The 20,079-nt window shown below is 44.0% G+C and overlaps 1 long non-coding RNA gene across 1 annotated transcript in view; it reads left to right on the forward strand.

The window, feature by feature from the left end:
- The window catches only part of LOC141578666 (uncharacterized), a 164,116-nt gene that overhangs the window by 72,615 nt on the left and 71,422 nt on the right, over nucleotides 1-20,079 (forward strand). Inside the window, exon 2 of the long non-coding RNA XR_012509256.1 lies at nucleotides 13,341-13,422. This is a non-coding gene — a long non-coding RNA (uncharacterized LOC141578666). The remainder of the gene's footprint in view (nucleotides 1-13,340; nucleotides 13,423-20,079) is intronic.

A 20,079-nucleotide genomic window follows, 5' to 3' on the forward strand; every position in this document is an offset into this window, starting at 1 on the left:
GGGATTGAACCCAAGACCTCGTACATGCTAAGCATGCGCTCTGGCACTTTGAGCTATACCCTCCCCCGTCATTTGACTCTTGTCACCAGGGCAAGCATCACAGTGACATGGGAAAGGCTCTGCCCTGGGCATCAGGGTTGCTGGGCTCCAGACCTCTCTGCATCTCACCGGGCTGTGGCCTGGGCCACACTGTCTGATACCAGCCCTGTACTTTCGTTGCTGCTTTACAGAGTTTGGATAAGATGTCTCTTGAGTGTGAAACACAAAAAGTCCCAAATGATCCAAAGCCTGCACGCACTAATTAATATGTGCTTTCTTGGCCAGTTTGGTTTGCTGTGACGGAGTCCCACAGATGGGGAGTCTTAAACAACGGATACTTATTTTTCACAGTTCTGGCAAGTTCACGGTCAGGGTGCTGGCAGATTTGATTCCTGGGGAGAGCCCTCTTCCTGGCTTGCAGGCAGCTCTGTTCTCACATAGTGGAGAGAGGGAGTTCTGGTCTCTCTTCTTCTTATAAGGACACTTCTCCTATCGTGGGGGCGCTACTCTCGTGACCTTGTTTAAACTTTACCTCCCAGAGGCCCCATCTCCAGATGCCATCACATTGGGGATGGATTTCAACATATGAACTTTGAGGGAATACAGACATTTAGTCCATAACGCATGCATTCATAAGGCAATTGTTAAGACCCACTGTGTGCTCAGCACAAGGAATATAGAGATGGAAGATGTGCTCCCTCTCTGCAGGGAGTTTCCAGGGGAACAGGCGACAGCCATGGAAATGGCATCATCTCACTTGGCCAATATGTGGGTTTCCTGAGCCCAGCTGGGGGCCAAGAAAGAAGGCATGGTGCCTCAGGGTGAGATCTGAGGGGCAGGAGACAGACTCAGAAACCCTCTCTTCTTGCCTGCTGACCAAAGGGGTCTGAGATGCACACGGGGAATTAGTTTCTGTCTCTCAAAGACACCTGGGAAGATGCAAATGCTGTGGGGAGGGGACATTTTAATTTTTGTCAGCCATCAATATTGAGTACCCGGAAGCAGCAGGGGGAAGGGAGCCAGGGCTGAGGTTGGGCTCAGAGGGAGGTTGGATACAGGAGAATATCCCGTGCTGACCACCTTGCTGGGAGAGTAAGTGCATCGTTTCCCACTTCCATGGGACAGGCTGTTTCCTCCACACTTTCCCCACTCTCTCTCTTCTCTTTCTCCCCTTTCTCATTTACAAACCTTTTCTGTGGAAGGAAGTCATTTTTTGAAAAGAACCTATGATGTGGATTCACCCAGTTCTCCTGACTGGTCATTACACTCCACCATTTTTACCCTCAAATGATTTTAACTTTGTTCCGTGAACTGTCAACCTCATTTTCTCTTCCTCTTAAGGATTTAGCTAGTGTTGAATCAAAGCGCACTCACTGGGCCACCTGCTGTGACAGGATGCTGCAATTCTTTTGGTGTTAGTCTGTCATATAATTGAGAATGTAAGATTAAATATAAATCACACATTCAATATTAGGCTAAAAGTATATTGTTCCCATCCCCCTGACTTACTACATTCCTTTATTATACCTCTCTCTTGCTTATTGGGAAGCCAGTGTGAGTGATTCCACTATTTTCATAACATTTTGATGATTCCCCAAACACCTAAAGTGGTGCTGTTTACCTGGGTAATAGCACTGCAGTATCCCCACTTTCGAGTTCTGTATTATTGCTATTTTTAGTTACAGCTTTATTGAGGTGTAATTCGCATACCATATAACTCACTCAGAAGTGCACAGTTCCGCGACTTTTAGTATATTCACAGATTTGTGCACCCATTACCATAGTCAGTTTTAGAACATCTTCCTCACCACAGAAAGAAACCTCACATCCATTAGCAGTCACCCATTAGTAACCCCCTCATCCCCTGGCAAGGACGTAACTACTTTCTGCATACCTTGGACATTTCATATAAATGGAATCATACAGTATGTGATCTTTTGTGACTGGCTTTTTTCACTTACCTTAATGTTTTCGAGGTTCATCCATGTATCAGTATTTAATTTCTTTTTATTACTTTTACTATTCCATTGCATGGATACACCACATTTTATTTATCCATTCACCAGCTGATGGACATTTGGTCATTTACACTTTCTGACTGTTATCTATAAAGCTGTTGTTAATATTTGCATACAAGTTTGATATGAACATATGTTTTCAGTTCTCTTGGGGATATACTAGGAGTGAGCTGCTGGGTCATATGGTAACTCTGTGTTTAACCTTTCAAGGAACTGCCAGACTGTTTTCCAAAGTGGTTGCACCATTTTACATTCCCTCACTGTGAGGGTTCTGATTCTCTGATTTCACTGTTTATCTTTTTGATTTTAGCTATCTTAGTGCATATGAACTGGTATCTCACTGTGGTTTAGATTTGAATTTCCCTGATGGCTAATGATGCCGAACTGTTTTCTTATGCTTATTAGCTACTGTTGTATATTCTTTGATGAAGTGTCTATTGATATTTTTGGTCCATTTAGGATTTTTTTCTTTTTGTTGTTGAATTAGATATATATATATATATCTTCTAGATACACGTCCCTTGTCAGATATGTAATTTGCAATATTTTTCTCCCATTCTGTGAGGTTTTTTACTTTCTTGGTAGTGTTCTTTGAATCACAATTTTTATTTTTAATTTATCTTTTCTTTGTTGCTTGTGCATTTGTTTTTTTTCTAAGAAATCATTGCCTAATCCAGGGTCATAAAGATTTACGCCTTTGTTTTCTTGTAAGACTTTAATAGTTTTAGCTCTTACATGTAGGTCTTTGATACAATTTGAGTTAATATTTGCATAAGGGGTGAAGTAGGAGTTAAAAGAATTAACTTTGGAATTTATTTTTTAGGTCTGGTTTTATCTTTTTAAATTTAATTTCAGTTTTTTAATCTTTAATAACCTGACTTTTTGCTTTCTTTACATTTCTTTTGTTTTTTATTTTTAAAAATTTTACATGAGACCCTTAATTCATTTACTTTGATTTTTATAGTCTATTTGTGTAATAATTTGAATATTTGATTATTGCTCTGAGTGCTATTTTATTTCTGTCACTTAAGTGCTGAGCTATAAAGACTATACATTTTTGTTTTCTAGAAATTCTGAAAATTCGGTTTTCATTTCCTCTTTGAATCAGGGGTTAAGAGTTAAATTCTTTTTTCCACATCTCTTGTTTTCTGATATTGCTCTTAATTTCTAGTTTTGTCATGCTGTGATCAGAGAATATTGTCTGTTTCTTTCTACGTGTTAGAGATGTGTTACTCTCAAATGATTTTAACTTTGTTGTTCAGGGACATCTCAATCCCATTTTCTTTCCCCCTTGAGAATCATCTCTAGCCTTGAGGATTAAATCAAGCTCACTCCTTGGGCCACCTTCTGTGACAAGGAAGCAAAATTATTTTAGTATTAGCTTGAGTCATGTAATGGAGAATGTAAGATTTTTAAAAAATCAGTCTTTTTGTGATTCAAATTCTGGTTGGTACTCATGTGTATTCCAAGAGCATTCCAGGGTATAGTGTGCAATATATATCAGTCTTACTGCACATTTATGTTATTTAGGTCATCTATATACTGATTTAATATTTTTATCTACTTGATCTGTCATAGATTGAGAGAGGAACTAAAATTGCCCTACCACTTTTTTTTTTAAACATGTTTCTCCTTGCAGGTGCTATAAGTACTGTTTCTTGCTGCTGCTTCCGTGTGTCTTGCTGTGTAGATATTCGTAACTGTTACATATTCACTGTGAGCTGCACCCTTTAGCCTTATAAACAGCACTTTCCTTTGTATTGTTTAATGCCTTATGCTCTGAACTTTAACCTCGTCTGATATTTAGGTTATGTCTTCTACTTGTTGTTTGTTTTTTCCTGTTATACCTTGGCCCATTCTTTTATTTTCAGCTGTTCTGAATCACTTTGTTTTTTGTGTATCCCTTGTATATAACTTGGAGTGTAGCCTTGCTTTCTTATCTTATGTGAAATATATTTTTAAACAGATAAGTCAATTTACATTTATTAATGTGACAAATATTAATATTAAATTTCTTACGGTGTATTATTTTATGCTATGTTTCGCTTATACTATTTATCAGCAAGTTGTTACAAAATGAATTTCCTTTGTTTTAAATGAACAATTGCATTTCTGATATTCAGCAGGATTTGTGTTTTTGATCTCATGGTTACCTTTGTAATAGCTTTCTATAAGATTGTGAGTGCTCTGTTTCTCTGGACATAATTGATTGGTTCTTTTGTATGAATAATGATAAAATTAATATGCTTCGTGTTCCTACCCTCTCTTCCTTCATCCGCTCTTAGTTATCTTAGTGTATACCACTGTCTTGTAAAGTGTTTACACATAATTACTTGGTTTTTCAGCTTTGAATCATATTCTTTGGCCCCCACAATTACAAATGCCACAAGCTGCAAACTTACTCTGCTTTTTGTCTTCCCTACCCCTTCCCCTTTCCATTTTTTATTACTTGTATCATTTATACAAGACGTATAACATTTCAATTCTGTCACTTCAATCTCCAGCTTTGTTTAATTAATTAATTTTTATTTTTTATTGAGGTATTGACACATAGCATTATATTAGTTTCAGGGGTACAACATAATGATACGTTACTTGTAAATACTGCAAAAGGATCCCTGCACTCAATCTAGTTAACATCCAATGTTTAGTCTTAATTTTGCGGTTGTGGTACGTAGTGCTCTTCACTTGCTCTTTTGCTGTGGTTTGTTTCCTCCATGATCTTCTGGTTGGCTGATGATTGATCTCCTGTAGATTCCTCAGGAAGGGTTCATGGGACAATATTCCATAAGGTCTAAGATTTCAAAACTGTCAGCTTTGTTTGCTTTTGGAAGGACATTCTTTGCTGGGTATAAAAACCCTTGGCACACAAGTCCTCTCTGGCTATCCTGCAGATGATAACTGTGTTAACTTCCTGTTTTAAATGTGGCTTTGGAGACATCTGAGACCTGTCTGCATTTCTCCCCGTTTAATGGCTTATCTCTTTGCCTTGATGCCAAGGGGACACTTTCCCTTCCTTCACACCCTGCTCCCTCACTTTCCCCTTCTGCTCTCCTGCCTCTCCTCTTCCTCTCTCTTTTTCATGCTGCAGCCCTGCAGGATATGTCTCATGGCTGACTGTTTTCATTCAGTTTTTCCTAGTCCATGGAATACCCTTCTGATATGGAGAGTCAGGTCTTCTTTTATTTATTCAGTTTCATCGCTTCTGTTTTCTTCCTTATGGACTCTGATTTTGTGTATGATGGATCTCCTTTGTCTGCCACAGCTATCATCCCCTTTGAGTCTATCTTTATTTCACTGAATCTCGGTTGTGTTTCTTGCATCTGTCCTTTATATCCTTTCATGGCTTTTCTACAGTGTATAGTCTCTCTTATAAACTTTCCAATTTCATTTTCATTTTTCTGACTGCTTTTTAAACTTTTTGTCAATCACTTTACAGAGTTCTGCTAGCTTGCAGTTCATTTCCTCCTGTTTTCTTGCCATGACTTCCCTGAATTCTGGCATTTCCATTTTGTGGTATTCTTTTAGAGGGATGGTTGCTTTATTAATTTTTAAAATACCATGGTGAAATATTTATGTACTTTTTTTTTTGCTTTACAGCAACATTTTTTTGATGAATATTGTTTATATGTTGGTAAATTTTACTGCTCTTTAAGTTTTTACCTTATGTTAACTTTATACAAATGTGATGCCAGTTCATCTTAAAAAATTGCTTATCATTAAATGTGTTGTTTTTTAGTTCCAGCTATTTACATATAGTGTCTGATACAGTGCTTCGCAAATCAAAGCTTTCTCTTTCTTTGTTCTTCCTGAAAAAAGACTGACTGATGTTAATACAGTTTGACTGTGCCATCCTTTGTGTGTCCTCCCTTCCTCTCTGAACCCCCAGGGGAACCCTCCTGTGCTCTCTGCTTCCCTCAGTGCCTGCATCTGGCTGCAAATAAGGTGGTGACTCACACACTTTGTGGTCAGTTGCCTGCCTTGAGGAGTTTTATTTCCACTGACACTTTTAAGATCTGCCATCATTAAGTTCTCTTACAACTTGAATTTTCTTTTCCCCTCCTTTCTTCCCATGTGGTTTCTGTCTGATTTCAGTCACTTTTGTCAACCCTTAAGCATTTTTTTGGAGTGGGCAGATTATATTTGGCTTCTAGTTTCACTGAAAATGGAATTTGTGGATTAAAAAAAAACTCCTTGCTCCTTTCACATGATTTTATGGAGAGGGTGGACAAATAAGCTGAACTAGGCAGCCGTGTTCATACTAGAAGCCCTTACAATAACTTTAAGGTTGTCTCCCATCACGGGTTTTTCTGGTTGTGAAACACTGGAGAACTGAGGTCTGTGAGCCTTTGGAAGAGTCCCCTCCTCTGTTCCCGACTTAAGCAGGAGAGGTGATTACAGATTTTTAAAAAAATCTCATGACCTTGGCTATCCAGTAAGTTAAGGAACACATCCTTTTAGCTAAATCTGAGTTAACACTTCAAGCACTAGAATTTTCCACTTGAGCCATTTTAGAAGGAAATCTTTCTAAATACTGACATACTTCTTAGAACTTAAAGAACCTACTTTATGTAGATGATTGGATACTAGGGGTTCCTATGACTATATTGTAGTGAAACATGGTTATTCCATTGAAGGAGTGTATGGGGTTGGCTTCTGTAAGAAGAGGCTCCATAATGTATGTTTGGAGTTTTTGTCATACATAGTACCCCCTCCCCCTTTATTTCTGGTGAGTCAATTTTCTATAGATGCCCTTTCTTGTAGCTGTTACTGTGTTTGCCTGTTATAATCCTTCTTCTTTGAATTTGATGAAGGCTCAGCCTTCAGACAACAAAGATTGCTGGAATTACATGTAAAGTAAAAGTAAATTCACTTTGGGTGTGACATGAGGGATTCCCATGAGTGAAGTGACACTCAGTGCACAGACCTGGTAACATCTGCTTTAGTTGCTTGCGGGCACCCTGCCTAGACGAAGAGAATCCCCATGGCAACAGCTCATCAAAATGGCAGGTGTAACAGTGAAGAACGCACTGCAGCTAAATAGGCAGATGCTTAGGCTACGTGGGAAGGTCATTTGACCAGATTATGCCAGGTAGTTTGTGTGTGTAGCTACTGCTGGGACCAAAGTTTGTTTGCTGACATTTGGCAGGGACATAAAACAAAAGGGAAAGGAAGCTGAATAGTTACATTTCTGGCACATCAGGTCTTTCTGTGGCTTTGATTTCGTATAGGCTTAGTGATTCTGTTGTCATTGAACATTGTAATTCAGAACACCACTGCCATATAGTCTCTTTTCTCTGGAAATGCCACGGAAAAGCTAAAGAAAACATTTGCCGTAGCATTCTGTTACCTTGCAGAGAAGGGTGTTTTTGTGTTCTCAGTGCCCTGTTGTCCCAGCGCTGGGGGAGGGGCGATGTTTGCTATGCAGGCCAAGTGCGCAGGGAAGGTTCTAAAGTTGTTAAGTACAAGCTGCAAGATTCTAAGATTAATTGTGCTTCACTCTCCAGTGAGATTGGTGTATTATAAATCATAGAGGCATATCCCATCAATCTGGTGTCTGGATGCAGGGAACATGATAACCCCTAACTCAGCAGAAACATACCTTCCATCCATTACAGCTTCTCTCCTGGAATGAACCGTGCGCGCCTAAGATAGGGCCAGGGCAACAGACAGCATTTTAAAGACATCTTTGAGATACTTCCCTTCTTTTACAACAGGGAAACCATTTCTATGGCTCCTTGGTTTTATTCTACCATAACTTTATAGGAGACAGTTTTAAAGAAGTATTTTCTGGCTTAGTTTTGTTCAGCCCTTGGGTAAGTTCTCTGAGAGGTTCAAAAGAGAAAAAATAATATGATCCCTACCTTTGATGAGCCACTGTTTAGTTATGGAGAAAAACCATATTAATTCTGACTATGGGATGTTAATGCTAATTGCTAATCTAGTACTTACTAGCATACCAGTGGAATATACTCAGAAATTATTCATAGAACATATTTCAGAATAAATGCTGACAAGATCAGAGAAAGGAGAGATACGTATTGGCTGGACTAGTCAAGGTCCTTAGAGAAGGTAGGCCTGTGCTGGGTCTTGTCCGTGGGAAGGCATTAGTGGGATAAGACAGGCTGCATGTCCCAGTGTGAGGGTACGGACTGCAAGAGAGAGTAAGGTTAAATAGGCGGTGATGAGCCCAAGAAGAGGCTTGCAGGTGGCCAGCAGAACCACAGCACATGCAAGAGTCTCTTGCTCTGCGTCTCTTTGCCCTTCCACATTCCCTCCATTATCAGAGTCAACTCCATCCTATTTGGAGCACCCGGCCTAGAGGAAGAGAATTCCCAGGGGAACGTCTCATCAGCATGGCAGATGGAAAAGTGACTGCACTACAGCTAGACAGGCAGCTGCTGTGGGCTACATTCGAAGGTCTTTGGACCAGACTATGCCAGCTTGGTTGTGTGTGTAGATGCTGCTAAGGCCGAAGTTAGTTTGCTGGCACTTGGCAGGGACATTAAACAAGCCTTCCCCACTTCTTCCCTCTTCTCTCCCTCCTTCCCATCCTCCTTTCTTATTATGAATATTTCAGGCTTATCACTCTGTCCCTGCCCTTTTAATGCACCCTCTTCCTTGATGTCAAGCTCAGTCCCTCAGCTTCAAGGCCATGGCCACACTCTGCTCATTCTACTTGATTCATCTACTCATTCAACAAGTGCTTACTGAGAGTTCCATATGCATCTTCAGAAAATATTCATTCTTACAAAGAAGACAATTAAGACACAATTATAATATGTGACAACTACCTTGACATGAGAAACATAGGATGCTATGGGAGCAGATGGCAAGAGTACTTAATTTTATTAAGGGGAGGAAGGTGTCAGAAAAGAAGTGACATAAAAACTGAGAACTAAAAGTATGAGTGGTGATATTCTAAACTCTCCCTAGAGCTGTTGGGTACCCTGTCTGATCTGGGGAGCTGCCAGGCACTTAAGTTCTTAGTTGCCTTTGGTGGCCACCACCATCACACACAGGAAATGAATTGTTTATTTTATTAATAAATATTTCTTGAACAATTCTATGGTCTAAACAGTGTCCTAGACTCTGTAAACCAAACAGCTGTAAACAAAACGAGCAAAGGACCTGATCTCTTAGAGCTTACATTCCAGCAAGGATGAGCAGACAATGAAAAAAGAAATAAAAATAACATGATATTTTGGGTGTTATGGAAAAAGAAGAAACAGAGTCAGATGATACAGTGTAGGTACTTGTGTATGTGTGTGAGTATGTACTATTTTAAATAGGTTAGTTGGGGCTTTCTGTTAAGGTGATATTTAAGCCAGAACTGATGAATTGAAGGAGAGAGTCTGTTGGGGTGGTGGGATGCGGAGTGAGGGGGGGATAGCATTCTGCGCAGAGGGAGCAATAACTAGCACAGAGTCTTCCTGGAGGATGTGTGCTAGGTGTGTTGTGTTGGGGAAACTATAGAAAGACCAGATGAAAAAAAAGAAAAGAAAAGAAAAGAAAAGAAAAGAAAAGAAAAACCAGGTGACGAGAGCTCTAGGAAGAGAGTGGAGGTGGATGAGGTTGTGAAGGTATCTATGGGCCTGATAAGGTAGGGTCTTGTCCCATGTAAGATTTACATTTAAGAGGATCCCTTTGGCTGCGGTGTGGAGATCCGACAGTAGAGGAGCAAGAGTGGAAATGGGAGATCAGGTGGGAGCCTGCTGCAATGGTCCAGGCAGGAGATGACAGCAGCTGGCCACGGTGGAAGAGGGAGAGTGGTGGGATTCCGAGTACTCCTAAAAGGTAGACCTGACAGCTTTGCTGCTGATTTGGATGGGCGTGTGAGAGAAGAAAGGGATCAATGATGACTCCTCGGATTTTGGTAAACTGGATTTGCCATTAACTGGGACGGGTAAGACCACAGAAGAACAGGTTTAGGGGAGCAAAGATATGTTAAGTTTGTTATGCCTGGCCACCATCCAAGTGGAGATTTTATGTAGGCAGATTGTTCTACAATATCAAGGGAGAGTTTGGGAAGTTGTCATTTAAAGCCATGAGACAGGTTGGGATCACCAAGTGGGTGATCCTAGAAAGAGAAGAAAATGAGGTCTGAGAGCTGAGCCTTAGCGGGGACTCGATTGTTTAGAGGCTGAAGAGATAGGAAAGATACAGCAAGAGATGAAGAGGGAGCAGCCGACCAGGCAGAATAGCCAAGGAGCCTGTGCTGCCCAAGTAAAGAAAGAGTTTCAAACAGGATGGAGTGACCACCTCTGTCAGACGCTGCAGAGAAGTCCGTGGAGATGGGGTCCAGAGGTCACTGGGGAGGGCAGCGGGTGTGATGGAGTGGTGGGGGCAAAGGCCTGATGGAGTGGGCTCAAGAGAGGATGAGAGGAGGAAAGTGGAAACAGTGACTAGAGTCAGCTCTTTCATGGAATTTTGCTGCAAAGGTGTGGGGGCAGAGAAATGAGGCTGGGGGGACGTGGGGTCAAGAGAGGATATTTCCAAGTGGGAGAAAAGCATCAAGTTTGTGTGCTTGTGGAAATGATCCAGTAGAGAGGAAAAATGATGATTCAGGAGAGTGTCGACCTCAGGAGCAATGTTGAGCAGGTGGGAGGGTGTGGAATCCAGCAACCAATGGACAGGAGCAGGGGCAGCTCGTTCCTGTAGCAGGGGGGCAGGTCGGTTGGGGGCAGGGCGGGGGGGGGCGAATTCTCTTCTGATAGCCTTTGTTTTCTCAGTGAAATGAGAAGCTGAATTCTCTGCTGAGAGTGAGGATGGGGAAGAGATGTCAGAGGTGTGGGGAGAGAGGAGAAGAGGAGGTGGCTGTCTAGGAGACTGGGAGAGCATGGACTGGGGCAGGATACGTGACTGTGTGGCAGCACTGAGGGCCCCCTTGAGGGAGATAGTTATGAAATAAAAAAATGGCCCAGGCAGAATGGGTCAGGACAGCATTTAACTGGGTGAATCAGATCTTGGGCTTATTAAACCTTTGCAGTGGACATTTTTGAAGAAAGTTTCTCAAGGTGGTATATACTCAGCAGGTGACCGACCCCTGGCCACAGCCCTGCAAGCCAGGCACAGGTTAAGGGGACTTCACATGGGCAGGCAGGACCCCAAATGATGGCCATGCAGGATGATCACATGATTCCTCTCTACTTCCTTTTACTATTGGTGGATGCATGCTGGAAGATTATGGGAAAGTCACACAAGCCTTGTGAAGTTTGTTAAGATTGACACATAGGGATTTGGGGCAGAGATATACCAGCTGACACATGGGAGGTCTTCAGTGCACAAGGAGGGAGCCAGGCAGAGAGACTGCATGGTCAAAAGCTTCGTGGGGAAGCATGGAGGGAAATGGGCACTGAGGACCTGGAAGTTGTTTGAAAATGCTGGATTGTAGGTGCCCCAGACAGCTGTCCTCCTCACTGTCTTCCATCCTGCCATGCTTATTTCAACCTTTAGTCCGTGCTGGCTTCCCTGCCAGGAATGCCTTTCATCTCTCGGGGTCGTTGGGTTGTACAACTCCAGGGGGTGCCATTAACATTGTCCTTTATGTTTCCTTACTGAGTCAGCTCAACCTCTGTCTCTTCTAGGACAGTCCCTTTGGCTCCAAGCCACACTCACTCTCCTTTCTGTGAATTCCTATATCTAGAGGGTAGGGTTGCCAGATTTAGCTAACAAAAACACAGAATGTCAGTTAAATATGACACGGGACATACTTATACTAAAAAGTTATTAATTGTTTATCTGAAATTCAAGTATAACTAGGCATCCTGCATTTTATCTGGCAACCCAACCAGACTGGAAAACACATGGTTAAGCATTCATTCAACCAACCTTTGTAGAGATGGAACTTGCCCTCTACTGGGACTGGAGAGAGTAAAGCATCCAGCCTGGACCCTGCCCTCTGGGCTAGGAGGCACCAAACATGTATTAGGTCACCAGCCAAGTAGGGTCTCAGAAAACACATTGCAAAAGGTTCAGGTTGAATAACTGCTCCAGAATTTTGCAATCATAATATCTAAAGAAAAGCTATTTTAATTTCAGTATATATGAAAATGTTGTGACTTATTTTCACTTAGTACTATAATTTTTAATTTTAATGACATATAGGTATGGAGGCATCTGTATCTGTTCAATGCTTTGGACATCACAAAGTGTCCATTAAGACTTGTCTGCCTGCGAGCAGTTTGTCATTTGCTATTATCATCTTCACCATCATTGCCTTTAGCATTGATCAGAAGTGGCAGTTGCTGTGCAGAGGCAGGGTGACCCGGGCTGGGAACGTGTACCCCTGCTGTGCCTTTTACTACCTGTGAGATCTCGGGAAGACACGTGATCTCTGTGCCAGTTTGCCCATCTGTACGATGAGATACAATACTAATATGGACCTCAGAGGATTGGTGAGAAGATTGAAGAGTTAAAAACCTGTGAAATGCTTGGAACAGTGCTTAGGGCATATATCCTAGATAAATGTGGATTAATATAACTTAAAAATTATTGAAACACATAAGCGGGGAGGGGCAGAGTACTCCTGAATTGTGAAGTGACTCTCTTGGCATTGGTCTTTATTTTCCTTTAAACCTCCTTGAAGGTGAGAATCACTCTTGCCCCACCCTGCTATGTTGTATCCAACCCTCCCCTCCTCTCACCTGCCCCTACACTGGTTTGGTAGAGGCTCTGAAAATATTTGTGGGTGGGTCTATTAACGCTATTGGAAGCCTAAAGAAATGGTAATGACATTCATGGGTGATGTTTCTCCAAGGTCACTGAGTTCCAAGATACTCTAAGTCCCTATAATTTCGCCATTCCTGATTTATTTGTGAAAACCAAGGCAAACGTATTTAATTTAGGGTATCCCAGGTGAACTTTATAGGTACCCTAGGAATGACAGCAAGTTGGAAACTCATTTACCATTCACATCCAAGTATACGCTAGTTTACAAGAATAAGTTTCAGTTGATGAAGTATTTAATAAATGGCCAACATTGTTTTAACCATTTATCACCCATTATCTAACTGAATTCCCCAAACCTCTCCGAGAGTTAGGTATTATTAACCCCACGTTACACACAAGGAAGTGGAGGTATGGAGCAGATAAGAAATTGCCTAAAGTCACCTAAATAATAATTAGTTGACACTGAATTCAAGTTCAGGATTGTCAAATTTCAAAGCCCGTGTTCAAAATGAATAAGCATATTTTTCAACCTAAAAAGCTCGTGGAGAGCAGAGAAGAGGCCTGAGACCATTCATTCACTCATTCATTCATTCATTTGTATGTTCATTCCAGTGTGGAGCTTGCAGAGGGGTGAAGGACAAGGCCCTGCCCTCGAGAAGGTCACAGTCACACAGAGCTGGGTACAGAGACTATGGTAAGTGCTCTAGCAGAGGCAGGGCAGTGTGAAGTGCCAGGGTCACACAAAAGAGGCAGAGCTAATGGTGCCTAAGAATGGGCGGTGGCTGGGGAAGGCATGGGGGAGGAGGCGCCATTTTGCTGGACTGTGCAGACTGAGTCCGAGGAGAGTGCTTATTTAGGTCTCACTCGGGATTTAAGATTTGCAATTAATGCCACATCATAAGGAAACAAGTATTTTTGAAAGTCTGCTTGGTACAAAGTCCTGTGCTAGGCATTTTTATGGATAGAAGTTAGCTTCTGGACAGCCATCTCAGGTAGGTACCCTAATCTCTGTTATACAGGTAAAGAAACTGAGGCTCAGAGTGGTTGAGATTTGCCCAAAGTGGGAATTTATTACTTATTCAACAAATTCAGTTATCTGTTTATTCATTTACCAAGCATTAGTTGAACACCTGCATCAGGTGATGTGGTTGGTGCTGAATAACAATGGTGAACCAAGGAGGGCCAGACGCCCCCATGGAGATACTGTCCTGTGGGGGAGACAGACATGAACTAACTCTCTATACATGTTTTCCATTTGTATGGAAAACAACACATCCTTTGAGAAGAAGTTTGGAGAGAGTGATTGGAGAACCCCTAGGACAATTTAGCTTGTCCTCCACCTCTCCACATGCATGCTTGTGCCCAGGTTTCAGGGGGAAGGTACCCTCAGTCAAAACCCCCAGTGCAGCTCCACTGAGCACACAGGACTGCTGTGCCCTGTGTCTGCAGGGAGCATCACAGGGAACCTGAGGAGACAGGAGCACATGGTGGGCTCTGAAGGGTGACTGAGGAGACATTCACGTGCCCGTGTGAGACACCCTTGGGGGTGCTGGGAAGGGAGGTTGGATGGCTACAGTTGTGAAGGGGAGAAAAATCTGCCCTGAGAAATGCAGTTTTGTGCTCTAATTCTGATAATAATTTTACTTTTGTTTTTTACAAAGGTCAGCGTTAGGGCGAGCTGGGCCGCCATGTTGATTCATACCATGGTACCCCAAGTGTGCAGAGTATGTCCTTGTGGCCACGTGCTGGTTCTGGGTGGGTGTGGTGCAGGACGTGCAACATGGTGGGGAGCGACTGGGGAAAGCACTGGGCATCAGGAAGGCTCAAGGACAGACTCAGTATTCCCTAAGACCAACTTTTTCCCCTTACCACTTTGAGAAGGGCTGATGCCGAGAGGCGTGTTATTCAGAGTGATGATTTCATCATCAGTTTTAGGTTTTGATGCAAACAACAGAAACAGAGCCTGTCTAATGTAACTAATTGATTGAGAAATCTCGATTCACTGAGATATAAACATTAAGTGTTTTATTTCATCCAACTATACCTGTGATTCTCAAAGTTTAACATGCATATGAATCACCTGAGGCTCATGTAAAATGCAGACTCTGGTTTAGCAGGTTTGGGCTAAGAGCAGAAATTCTGCTTTCCTGACAAGCCAATGCTGCCAGTCTGTGGACCACACTTGGAGTGTCAAAGAAATCTACTTTATGGAATGCCCCTTGCCCCTTTGTGGTTCTGGAAACATGGTCTTTGTCTTATTCTAACACTCTGCAACACTTGCAGGTTCTACTCATTCTGAAAGTCAAAGCTTTTCCTCCTATTCATTATTTAAAAAACTTAAGAATTTGTTGGACTCAAACTTTCAGGACAAATTCTTCTCTCTCTCCAATGTAGGCTAGAGCTGTGGCCCTGCCTTCTTAGATTGGGGAGAAGGTGTGAGGTCTGGTCCTGAGGTTACCCCCTTTTCCTGCAAGTGCATCTCATCAGGAGTCTGGAGACAGGGAGTCGAGGTGAAGTGAAGGCTCTCTCCTTCGCTTCCTCCAGAGGAGGCGCAGGGTCACAGACGTACTCCGCTTCAGGTGGGCTCCAGCCATCACTGGGGGCCTTTGCTGGTTTCTCCATGATGATGCTGTGTGGGGTTTTGGGGCAGTGTTCACCGTGGCCCCTCCATCTCTTGGGAACATGACAGAGGGGCAGGCTCACCTCCCTTTGGCTCCTGGAGGTATATCCCAGCGACCCTTTCTCCGGGCTGGGGATCTCTGCTCCTCCTCGTTCGACAGACAGCCTTTCTCCAGGCTGGGCATCCTCTCACGTGGCCCTGAAACCACCTATTCCTGTGGATCATCTGTGTCTGGTGCTGGGTCCTGGCTGTGGGGGTGCTTTAGGGGAGTGGCCATTCTCGCTTCTCCCACTCATGCAGAAACCCTTCGAGGGGATATGGTACTTGGGTCTGATGTCAGGCCATTGGGCATCCCACAGCAGCGGCCCAGGACTAGGTGGGAAGTGGGCTGAGGCTCCTCATAAAACTCCACCTGTCCCCCTCCATGCCTGGAAGCCAGTCTCTCCCCTCTGCTTCCGGGAACCACCACTCTTGAAATTCGATCAACCCTTCTGACTTAAGGCTTGTGCTTCTCTTTGGAAGCTTTTTGTCCCAGATGAGCCCCTCGCAGGGAAAAGAGGGGAAGGAAGAGGTGAGTCTCACAATACAGTCCTCACCATGTCCGCGCTGATGGCTTTCTCTTGCAGGTGGCCCACAGTGGGCTGGATATTTGGACGTAAGTCTCTCCATAGCCTAAGTCACTGCGTTGTACCGAGTAGTGATGCTCCCTGCCTCCTGGTTCCCCGTGGGCAGAGTCCTGGCTGCTGGGCAGAGCAGCTCACCGAGGAAGGCATTTTTGACACCCCCAGGTGTTTGGGGCTGTCAGCTGTGCTCATGCCACAGGATCTGGCCTCCTGCTTGTCACCATCGTCCCTCAACAGGAAACTCTCACACATTCATCCAGAGAGACCGCAAACCTGAGCCATTAAAAAGCAGACAGGTCTTTGTATTTGTGAAAGCTCCTAATTACTATTTCATGGAGAAAGGATTAATAAAACATCATGCAATTAGCTGCTTCCCTTCAGCAGTCACATCTCATTAAGGGCGGCACAAGGCAGCCCACAGGACTCCTGAGCAAGCAGCTGGCTCCAGCCCTGGCTTGCAGGGCAGGCCTGCTGGTTCAGGGGAGCGACAGCCCTGCTTCTGCCTTGTCTGGAGAAGCATTTTCTCCGGTAAGTGATGTGGTAAATGGGCTTGGCCCTCAGCAGGACAGCTTTCGGCAGCCAAACCTTTATCTGTATCTCAAAATCTTCCCTTTGTTTACTCATTTATTCATGTACTGTCTTCTGTATGCTAGGTGCTGGGCTCGGTGCTGGGAAAGGAGCAGCGGTCAGTTATCTCCACTTACAAAGCCCCTGCCCAATCCCATCAAAGACTCTGCTCTTCCCTCCACACCCCTTCCTGTCTGGCGCGCCCCACATTCCTCCTGCCCTGCTGCTCCCCCCGCTTGGCTCTCATCTTCCATCCCGTGACAACCCCGACAGGTTCATTCCACACTTTGCGCCTTTTCTCTCGTCCTGTCGGGAGCCCCATCCGAGGCTTCCTTCCTTGGACCCCAAAGCTGTACAAAGAGAACCACCCCCGCCCCCCAACTTCATGGAGAACAACTTGGAAAAGGCACTGATGGGGACCATTAGAACCCGGTTTTAACGTCTCCTTCTTACCCGGGCTAAGAAAAATCACCTGAACCTGTCCTTTCTTGCCTGAGTCTTTGTTTCCTCTTCAGTCATATTTTCTTTTCTCTGGAGTAGAATGGTTAGGAGAGGAAAATATGTTTGAACGTGAATCTCGGGTCCTACGAGGGTAGCAGGTAGCCTCGGGCAGGTGCCCACGCTGTGGGAAGGAGAGGACGGTACCGACCGCACGGTGTGGCGGAAGGATGCACGATCTACACTTTGTGGAAGGGGAGCCGCGATGGTTACAGTCTGGGTAGTGCTGGGTAGGCCCCATCCAAAGGTGCTTGGCTGAGTGGTCAGCGCTCAGCCCCTAGGGGACAGGTCTATCCCCTGATGCAGGGCACTGGCATTTTTCTGCATCTTGTTGCCATCTTTAAATGGTGACACTGTCTCTGCTTCCAGCCTGATATCCCTGTGTTAGGCTGTGGCCTTGGTCTGGGTTCAGCATGTTGATATGGTCCCGAGCCCCAGGGACAGGAGCAGACAGCACCTTCTGACTCCATCTGACTGCATCAGCTCCTCCCGAGAAGGCTGTGGTGGCGATGAAGCCCAATTAGACATGTGGAATCAAGAGCATCGGGCTGCAGTGTCACGCCTGGCAGCCTCATGGTCCATCCACGTGTCAGGCCACCTTCTCTGAGCCCTGTAGGCTGGAGGCAAGAAAACAGGGCTTCAGTGACAGCATCTTCAGAGCCAAGTGACAGAGAAGGGGATGCACTCATAGCTTGGTTTGATCAACACTTACAGGCAGTTTGGATCGCTGTAAAATGAACAGATTAGGAAATGCAATTATCTGGATGATTGCTTCTGTTCACTAGCCTCCTTCACCTCTGTGGATGAGAGAGAGAAGGAGGGGGAGAGGGAGAGCAGGGCGAAGAGGGAGGGGGAGGGGAGAGAGAGGGGGGAATCAGGAAGGTTGATTTGATTTAGACTAGGCTGTGGTGGTCTCACAAGAAGATGGAGAGTTTGAGCTCTGTGCCCCTACCCCAGCCTAGCACAGGTGGAATCATGCAAAATGATTGAAAGCAGATGAGTTTGTTGGGAAAGTCATTGAAGGTCATGGTTGTGGACGCTGTTGCTGCCTAGCCCAAATCTTTTTCATGTTGGTGCCATCTCCCAGTTTCTGAGTGTTTGCTACTAATAGCTCACGGCTGTCCCCTTTTTCTAAAGAGCTGTCCTTGTCCAAATTAAGCCACTGTGCCTGAAAAACCACATGCCCTCCCCAACCCCCCAAGTCAATGGCTGACAGTCACAGGAGGCAGTCCACTTTGCCCCAGGGTGGGACCAGCTGTGGTACAACTAGTGGCCCTGAACTTATCTGAAGTCTCAAGCTTAGACCACATCCCTACTCAGTTCCTCCCTCTGCCTCATCCTGCTTTCCCCAGCTCTGTTCTTTGAGAGCATTCCCCCAATATATCACTAGAACAAGAATCTCCATCTTAGGCTTTGCTGGGGAACCCGACCTATGCAGTCATTGTGCACAGGGCTGTGAAAACCTAGTGCTGGGACATGGGGCAGGAGGCTCTGCAATGGTTCAGGCATAAGTTGATAAGATCCTGACAAGGTAAAGTGCAATGAAATGAGAGAGGAAGAGAGGGATGCCAGAGACGTCAGGGTGGAAGGTCTACCAGGATCCCATGTCTGCCTGGGTAAGGAGGGGAAGGAGGGGGCACACGTGACTGATATTTCAAGTGGAGGTGAGTGAGGGCACATGTGGTGATGCCACTGGTTAATGGAAGGAAGAATGTTCACTTTGTCCTTTCCTATCTCTGGCTCACATCTCCCATCCTCCCTGGGCCTGTGTCTGCAGTGGCTGCTCCTGCTGGTCCTCCTCCTGGACTTGCTTTGGATGCACAGTTGTACCCTGCACGGCTGTCTCCATTCCTCACGTGCGCCACGTCTCTCCAACCAGATGGTCATCTCTGCGGGTTCAAGGACTGTGCTTTTCTGTGCAGAACTCCATGTATGCTTTTCATATATAAAGGGAATAAGGAGATGTTTGTTGATTAATTGCTAGATTAGCTCTTAAATTTCCTCAGAACCTTGGTGAGTCCTCCCTGGCCTGGCTGAGGTTTTCACAGCTATAATGTCAGGACCTGTAGACCCTGGTTTCTGGACCATCGATTTAGTTCTATTTCTTCTCAACTTTATTGTGAAATAATTTATTTAAGATAAACCACATTCATTGAAAGTGTATGATTCAGTGAGTTTTATTCGTTATTTACATTCATAAAACCACTATCGTAATCAAGACAAAAAGCATTTTCATCATATTCCTGCCTCTTTGCATCCATCCCCCTTTATCCCTGGCCTCATGCAATCACTGATCTTTTTTTTTTTTTTTTTTTTGGTCACTTAGAGAATAGTTTGTATTTTACAAAAATGGAATCAGGTAGTATGTGTTCTTTTGTGTTTGGCTTCTTTCACTCAGCATAGTGTTTTGAGAATCATTCATGTTGTTGAGTGTATTAGCAGTCCATTCCTTTTTAAAAAAAATTACACTTTTACTTTTGAGATAATTGTAGAGCCACATGCAGTTGTAAGAAATAGTACAGAGAGAGCCTGTGTGCCTTTTACCCAGTTTCCCCCAGTGGTCACATCTTACAAAAATATAGTACACCATCACCAACAGGATAGTGACATTAATAGTCATCACAGGATGGCAGTCTCTCCTGTTGCCTTTGCTAGCCACACCCCCTTCCCTCTCACCGCCACCCCCATTTTAACCCCTAGCAACCACTAATCTGTTTTCCATATGTATAATATTGTTGTTTTCAGAATGTTGTATTAATGGAATTATTTATACAATAGTATGTAACCTTTTGGGGGTGCTTAAAAAAAAAGGACTTTATTTTTTAAAGCAATTGTAGGTTCACAGCAAAATTGAGTGGAAGGTAAGAGATTTCTCATATACTCCCTGACCTCACACAAGGATATTCTCCCACAACATCCCCCACAGAGTGGTACTTTGTTACAACTGATGAACTTGTGTTGACACATCTTAATCACCCATGGTCCATAGTTTACGTGGGGGTTCACTCTTGGTGTTGTATATTCTCTGGGTTTGGATAAATGT

The sequence above is a fragment of the Camelus bactrianus genome, chromosome 1 (assembly GCF_048773025.1).
Source record: "Camelus bactrianus isolate YW-2024 breed Bactrian camel chromosome 1, ASM4877302v1, whole genome shotgun sequence".
NCBI lineage: Eukaryota > Metazoa > Chordata > Mammalia > Artiodactyla > Camelidae > Camelus > Camelus bactrianus.